The sequence below is a fragment of the Oncorhynchus clarkii genome, chromosome 6 (genome assembly GCF_045791955.1).
Source record: "Oncorhynchus clarkii lewisi isolate Uvic-CL-2024 chromosome 6, UVic_Ocla_1.0, whole genome shotgun sequence".
NCBI classification, from domain to species: Eukaryota; Metazoa; Chordata; class Actinopteri; order Salmoniformes; family Salmonidae; genus Oncorhynchus; species Oncorhynchus clarkii.
Window position 1 is genome coordinate 11,243,370 of NC_092152.1, and position 7,853 is coordinate 11,251,222.

Below are 7,853 nucleotides of genomic sequence, written 5' to 3' on the forward strand. Positions count from 1 at the left end.
CCCTGACAGCTATTAAGGCCCACACAAGAAGGGGGTGTGGGAGGAGCCTATCTTCCACAACCCAGCCATCCCTTTGAGATCGGTTCAGTCGGCCACCCTGACGGCAGCGGGTTTACTAAGGCTGGGTGACCTGCGACTGCTGGGAGAGAAGGGGTTGATAGAGCCCTGGCCACTAACAGCTGGTTGGCATGGGTTGAACCGGGAGTCGGGCAGGGGTGTCCTTTCTGTGTTATGAGTGAAACTGTGATTCATGTGTTTTCTGTGTTTTCCAGGTTAATGCCATTAAAGTCTCTATTGGAACGTCTGTGTGAGAGGTTGGGGGTGGGTTTTACTGTTAGGATGTTTATAATGGGGTACAGGTATTCAAATAAGGAGAAGGCCAAATGTGTTTTGTTGAATGTTCTGTTTGCTCAGGCAAAGTTGGCTATTTGGCTAACAAGGAGGAACAGGGTCAAAGGTGGGGAGGGGGGGTAACAGACCCTTTACTATTGTTTAATGGGATGGTCTCTGCGCGCCTTAGGGTGGAATTTGAATTCTATAAAATGATAAAAAGTGTGAAGATGTTTCAGGAGATATGGTGTGTCGGTGGGGGGCTGTCTGTATAGCTGGTGAAGATGTTTCAGGAGATATGGTGTGTCGTGGGGGGTTGTCTGTATAGCTGGCGAAGATGTTTCAGGAGATATGGTGTGTCGGTGGGGGGCTGTCTGTATAGCTGGGGAAGATGTTTCAGGAGATATGGTGTGTCAGTGGGGGGCTGTCTGTATAGCTGGGGAGGTGTTTCAGGAGATATGGTGTGTCGGTGGGGGGCTGTCTGTATAGCTGGGGAAGATGTTTCAGGAGATATGGTGTGTCGGTGGGGGGCTGTCTGTATAGCTGGGGAAGATGTTTCAGGAGATATGGTGTGTCGGTGGGGGGCTGTCTGTATAGCTGGGGAGGTGTTTCAGGAGATATGGTGTGTCGTGGGGGGCTGTCTGTATAGCTGGGGAAGATGTTTCAGGAGATATGGTGTGTCGTGGGGGGCTGTCTGTATAGCTGGGGAAGATGTTTCAGGAGATATGGTGTGTCAGTGGGGGGCTGTCTGTATAGCTGGGGAAGATGTTTCAGGAGATATGGTGTGTCGGTGGGGGGCTGTCTGTATAGCTGGGGAGGTGTTTCAGGAGATATGGTGTGTCGTGGGGGGCTGTCTGTATAGCTGGGGAAGATGTTTCAGGAGATATGGTGTGTCGGTGGGGGGCTGTCTGTATAGCTGGGGAAGATGTTTCAGGAGATATGGTGTGTCGGTGGGGGGCTGTCTGTATAACTGGCGAAGATGTTTCAGGAGATATGGTGTGTCGGTGGGGGGCTGTCTGTATAACTGGGGAAGATGTTTCAGGAGATATGGTGTGTCGTGGGGGGCTGTCTGTATAGCTGGGGAAGATGTTTCAGGAGATATGGTGTGTCGTGGGGGGCTGTCTGTATAGCTGGGGAAGATGTTTCAGGAGATATGGTGTGTCAGTGGGGGCTGTCTGTATAGCTGGGGAAGATGTTTCAGGAGATATGGTGTGTCGGTGGGGGGCTGTCTGTATAGCTGGGGAAGATGTTTCAGGAGATATGGTGTGTCGGTGGGGGGCTGTCTGTATAGCTGGGGAAGATGTTTCAGGAGTTATGGTGTGTCGGTGGGGGGCTGTTTGTATAGCTGGGGAAGATGTTTCAGGAGATATGGTGTGTCAGTGGGGGGCTGTCTGTATAGCTGGGGAAGATGTTTCAGGAGATATGGTGTGTTGGAGGGGCTGTCTGTATAGCTGGGGAGGTGTTTTGGATATACGGGTGTAGAAGTGGTAAGATGTTGGTTATTTTAATGTGTGGTGTTGTATCGTAGGGTAGAGGGCAAGGTGAGTATGGTACATGTATGCAGCACTGGATATATTTTATTGTTTTATTTTAAAAATTCTTCGGGATCGGTGTCCCTTCCACGGGACAGTTGAGCTAACGTAGGCTAATGCGATTAGCATGAGGTTGTAAGTAACAAGAACATTTACCAGGACATAGACATACAGTGCCTTGCGAAAGTATTCGGCCCCCTTGAACTTTGCGACCTTTTGCCACATTTCAGGCTTCAAACATAAAGATATAAAACTGTATTTTTTTGTGAAGAATCAACAACAAGTGGGACACAATCATGAAGTGGAACGACATTTATTGGATATTTCAAACTTTTTTAACAAATCAAAAACTGAAAAATTGGGCGTGCAAAATTATTCAGCCCCCTTAAGTTAATACTTTGTAGCGCCACCTTTTGCTGCGATTACAGCTGTAAGTCGCTTGGGGTATGTCTCTATCAGTTTTGCACATCGAGAGACTGACATTTTTTCCCATTCCTCCTTGCAAAACAGCTCGAGCTCAGTGAGGTTGGATGGAGAGCATTTGTGAACAGCAGTTTTCAGTTCTTTCCACAGATTCTCGATTGGATTCAGGTCTGGACTTTGACTTGGCCATTCTAACACCTGGATATGTTTATTATTGAACCATTCCATTGTAGATTTTGCTTTATGTTTTGGATCATTGTCTTGTTGGAAGACAAATCTCCGTCCCAGTCTCAGGTCTTTTGCAGACTCCATCAGGTTTTCTTCCAGAATGGTCCTGTATTTGGCTCCATCCATCTTCCCATCAATTTTAACCATCTTCCTTGTCCCTGCTGAAGAAAAGCAGGCCCAAACCATGATGCTGCCACCACCATGTTTGACAGTGGGGATGGTGTGTTCAGGGTGATGAGCTGTGTTGCTTTTACGCCAAACATAACGTTTTGCATTGTTGCCAAAAAGTTCAATTTTGGTTTCATCTGACCAGAGCACCTTCTTCCACTTGTTTGGTGTGTCTCCCAGGTGGCTTGTGGCAAACTTTGAACGACACTTTTTTGGATATCTTTAAGAAATGGCTTTCTTCTTGCCACTCTTCCATAAAGGCCAGATTTGTGCAATATACGACTGATTGTTGTCCTATGGACAGAGTCTCCCACCTCAGCTGTAGATCTCTGCAGTTCATCCAGAGTGATCATGGGCCTCTTGGCTGCATCTCTGATCAGTCTTCTCCTTGTATGAGCTGAAAGTTTAGAGGGACGGCCAGGTCTTGGTAGATTTGCAGTGGTCTGATACTCCTTCCATTTCAATATTATCGCTTGCACAGTGCTCCTTGGGATGTTTAAAGCTTGGGAAATCTTTTTGTATCCAAATCCAGCTTTAAACGTCTTCACAACAGTATCTCGGACCTGCCTGGTGTGTTCCTTGTTCTTCATGATGCTCTCTGCGCTTTTAACGGACCTCTGAGACTATCACGGTGCAGGTGCATTTATACGGAGACTTGATTACACACAGGTGGATTGTATTTATCATCATTAGTCATTTAGGTCAACATTGGATCATTCAGAGATCCTCACTGAACTTCTGGAGAGAGTTTGCTGCACTGAAAGTAAAGGGGCTGAATAATTTTGCACGCCCAATTTTTCAGTTTTTGATTTGTTAAAAAAGTTTGAAATATCCAATAAATGTCGTTCCACTTCATGATTGTGTCCCACTTGTTGTTGATTCTTCACAAAAAAATACAGTTTTATATTTATGTTTGAAGCCTGAAATGTGGCAAAAGGTCGCAAAGTTCAAGGGGGCCGAATACTTTCGCAAGGCACTGTATTTGATATTGACAGAAAGCTTAAATTCTTGTTAATCTAACTGCACTGTCCAATTTACAGTAGCTATTATAGTGAAATAATACCATTCTATTGTTTGGGGAGAGTGCACCATTTTGAAGATGAAAAGTTATTCATAAACAAATTAGGCACATTTGGGCAGTCTTGATACAATATTTTGAACAGAAATGCAATGGTTCATTGGATCAGTCTAAAACTTTAGACATGCCATCTAGTGGATTCAATCTAGCAAGCTTTTGCTTACTGGCCCAATGCTCTAACCACTAGGCTACCTGCCAAGACAAAAAGTCAAACATCTCTGTCTCTCTCCCTCTCCCTCTCCCTCTCTCTCTCTCTCTCTCTCTCTCTCTCTCTCTCTCTCTCTCTCTCTCTCTCTCTCTCTGTCTGTCTGTCTGTCTGTCTGTCTGTCTGTCTGTCTGTCTGTCTGTCTGTCTGTCTGTCTGTGCATAACCTGAGTGTGTTTGTTTTGTGGATTGCTCTCATTCTATTCATTTGATTCCATCAATATTTGACAGAAACTTCACCTTACAGACACTTTGAGATGTATGCCAGCTGAAACACACTCCAGTAGGGAATTAACACTTGAATAATAGCCGCAAGGAAGTGTAATAGGTGTGGGATTCCACCCCCTTTCCCTCCCTCCCTCCCTCCTTCCCCTTGCAGTAACACTTTACACTCACTCTCTCCCTCTTGAAAACTGATGCTGTTGAGTACACAAGATAAATGTATCCCTGGAGATTCCAGAGCTTTCCTTTTTATAACCGAGGCTTTTGTTGCTGTCACTTTTACGAGAGAGATCTGCAACTCATTCTGTCCTTCTTCCCCGCTCGCTCTGAAAGTCAGAGATACCCTGGCCTTGTGGGATGCTACTGAAGAAGTGTTTCGCTCCTCCGCCATCAACGCTAGTAGGGAACCGCTCGGAATGGGAGGCCATAGGTCTGACTGAGCTAACTCAGATTGAACACTGGCCGTCAGAAGAACGGACAGACTCTCTTTTTCTCCCATCCCATTGTCACTGGCCATAAATACCTTTTCATCAATTGCTCAATCCTATTTCGAAAATTGATTGTGTACATTGCCATCTAAATGCCTTGTGTGACTCTGGCTGAATTGCTCACGTCCTTGATTATTGTCACTTTGGCCTGGCGAGTCATCTCTGAATCAGTAGTATTCAATCTATTTCACATTTCTCAGTTGTTATATTTTTTTAAAGGGAGGTATTACTGTGTTGCTAAAATACTGTTGACGATAGTAGTGACATCCAGCTGGTCTTCCTATCGATACAATTTGACAAATGAAAAGGAGAGGAGGGGCGGTGGAGTCATCTCCTCACCACGACTTTTCCCTCAGCCCAACCTACTTCTCTGCAGATGTTAGGGAACCAATATCTCTGAGGGGAGAGGCGGGCGGGGGCCCGGGGCTGGGAGAGGCGCATGAAAAAAGTTCATAAAGGGAACATGGGCGTAGGTGGTGGGATCCAACTGGTAGAAAAATCTGACAAAACACTAATTTGAGAAGCAGTAGTACAGTCAGTAAAAGTTTAAAGATAACATTTCTATCCCCTTTAAATGTAATGAAGGCGCCACATGGTGCGTGGTACAATCCTGCAGCAGAATAATAACGACAAGTAGCTCGTACACCTCCAGGAGGCTGAGGGCATGGTAAAACTGGGAGAGAGATGGGCCTCCAGCAGGCTGAGGGCATGGTAAAACTGGGAGAGAGAAGGGCCTCCAGCAGGCTGAGGGCATGGTAAACCTGGGAGAGAGATGGGCCTCCAGCAGGCTGAGGGGCATGGTAAACCTGGGAGAGAGAAGGGCCTCCAGCAGGCTGAGGGCATGGTAAACCTGGGAGAGAGAAGGGCCTCCAGCAGGCTGAGGGCATGGTAAAACTGGGAGAGAGAAGGGCCTCCAGCAGGCTGAGGGCATGGTAAAACTGGGAGAGAGATGGGCCTCCAGCAGGCTGAGGGCTTGGTAAACCTGGGAGCGAGAAGGGCCTCCAGCAGGCTGAGGGGCATGGTAAACCTGGGAGAGAGATGGGCCTCCAGCAGGCTGAGGGCTTGGTAAAACTGGGAGAGAGATGGGCCTCCAGCAGGCTGAGGGCATGGTAAACCTGGGAGAGAGAAGGGCCTCCAGCAGGCTGAGGGCATGGTAAACCTGGGAGAGAGATGGGCCTCCAGCAGGCTGAGGGCATGGTAAAACTGGGAGAGAGAAGGGCCTCCAGCAGGCTGAGGGCATGGTAAACCTGGGAGAGAGAAGGGCCTCCAGCAGGCTGAGGGCAGGGTAAAACTGGGAGAGAAAAGGGCCTCCAGCAGGCTGAGGGCATGGTAAACCTGGGAGAGAGAAGGGCCTCCAGCAGGCTGAGGGCATGGTAAACCTGGGAGAGAGAAGGGCCTCCAGCAGGCTGAGGGCATGGTAAAACTGGGAGAGAGAAGGGCCTCCAGCAGGCTGAGGGCATGGTAAAACTGGGAGAGAGAAGGGCCTCCAGCAGGCTGAGGGCATGGTAAAACTGGGAGAGAGATGGGCCTCCAGCAGGCTGAGGGCATGGTAAACCTGGGAGAGAGAAGGGCCTCCAGCAGGCTGAGGGCATGGTAAAACTGGGAGAGAGATGGGCCTCCAGCAGGCTGAGGGCATGGTAAACCTGGGAGAGAGAAGGGCCTCCAGCAGGCTGAGGGCATGGTAAACCTGGGAGAGAGAAGGGCCTCCAGCAGGCTGAGGGCATGGTAAAACTGGGAGAGAGAAGGGCCTCCAGCAGGCTGAGGGCATGGTAAAACTGGGAGAGAGATGGGCCTCCAGCAGGCTGAGGGCATGGTAAAACTGGGAGAGAGATGGGCCTCCAGCAGGCTGAGGGCATGGTAAAACTGGGAGAGAGATGGGCCTCCAGCAGGCTGAGGGCATGGTGAAACTGGGAGAGAGATGGGCCTCCAGCAGGCTGAGGGCATGGTAAACCTGGGAGAGAGATGGGCCTCCAACAGGCTGAGGGCATGGTAAAACTGGGAGAGAGATGGGCCTCCAGCAGGCTGAGGGATAGGGGGTGTGTAATGAAGGAGATGGGGGTGTGTAATGAGAGCGATGGTGGTGTGTAATGAGAGAGATGGGGGTGTGTAATGAAAGAGATGGGGGGGTGTAAGGATCGTACATCTCTGAAGAGACTTGAAAATAGCTGTGCAGTGACGCTCCCCATCTAACCTGACAAAGCTTGAGAGGATCTGAAGAGAAGAATGGGAGAAACTCCCCAAATACAGGTGTCCCAAGCTTGTAGGGTCATAACCAAGACGACTTGAGGCTGTAATTGCTGCGAAAGGTGCTTCAACAAAGTTCTGAGTAAAGGGCTAAATATTTTTTATAAAATCCATGTGTTCGATGTATTTGATACCAATCCACTAATTCCGCTTCGGTCATTAAAACGAGCCCGTTCTCCCCAATAAATGTGCCACCAACATACCTGTGGTATGTATCTATGCATGAGTTCAGGGAGATGAGCAGTTATGCAAATGAGTGAGACATGTGGAGTTTGGACCACCCCAGTGGAATGTCTTATAGCAGCTGTGTTAATTCAATTGGTTAAGAGTGAAGTCGCCCCTAGAATGATGACTTCTGCATTTTCCTCACCAACGGTTAAGGTTAGGATTGGGGGAGAGTGAAGCTGATCCTACCTAGATCTGTACCTAGGGGGAAACGAGCCCCTCTCGTTGTGTTGTTTTACCACAGTTCTCCACTAAATCATATTTTCATCCCAGTGAATCTCTAGTGCTCCTCTGTGGGTGGAATCTGCCCATGACTCATGGAGAGACCTGGGCTCCAGATCATTCCTGATCCTCCTCCTCCTTGTCCCTCTCTCTCTTCCATTCATCTTCTTCAGCCCCAGCCCCCCCCCATCCCCTCTCTTTCTCTCCCACCATCCACTCCTTCGCCCTGCCCTCTCTCTCTTTCTCTCTCTCTCTCCCTGTCTCTCAGGAAGTGGAGATAAAACAACGGTGTATACAGTGCCTTGCGAAAGTATTCGGCCCCCTTGAACTTTGCGACCTTTTGCCACATTTCAGGCTTCAAACATAAATATAAAACTGTATTTTTTTGTGAAGAATCAACAACAAGTGGGACACAATCATGAAGTGGAACGACATTTATTGGATATTTCAAACTTTTTTAACAAATCAAAAACTGAAAAATTGGGCGTG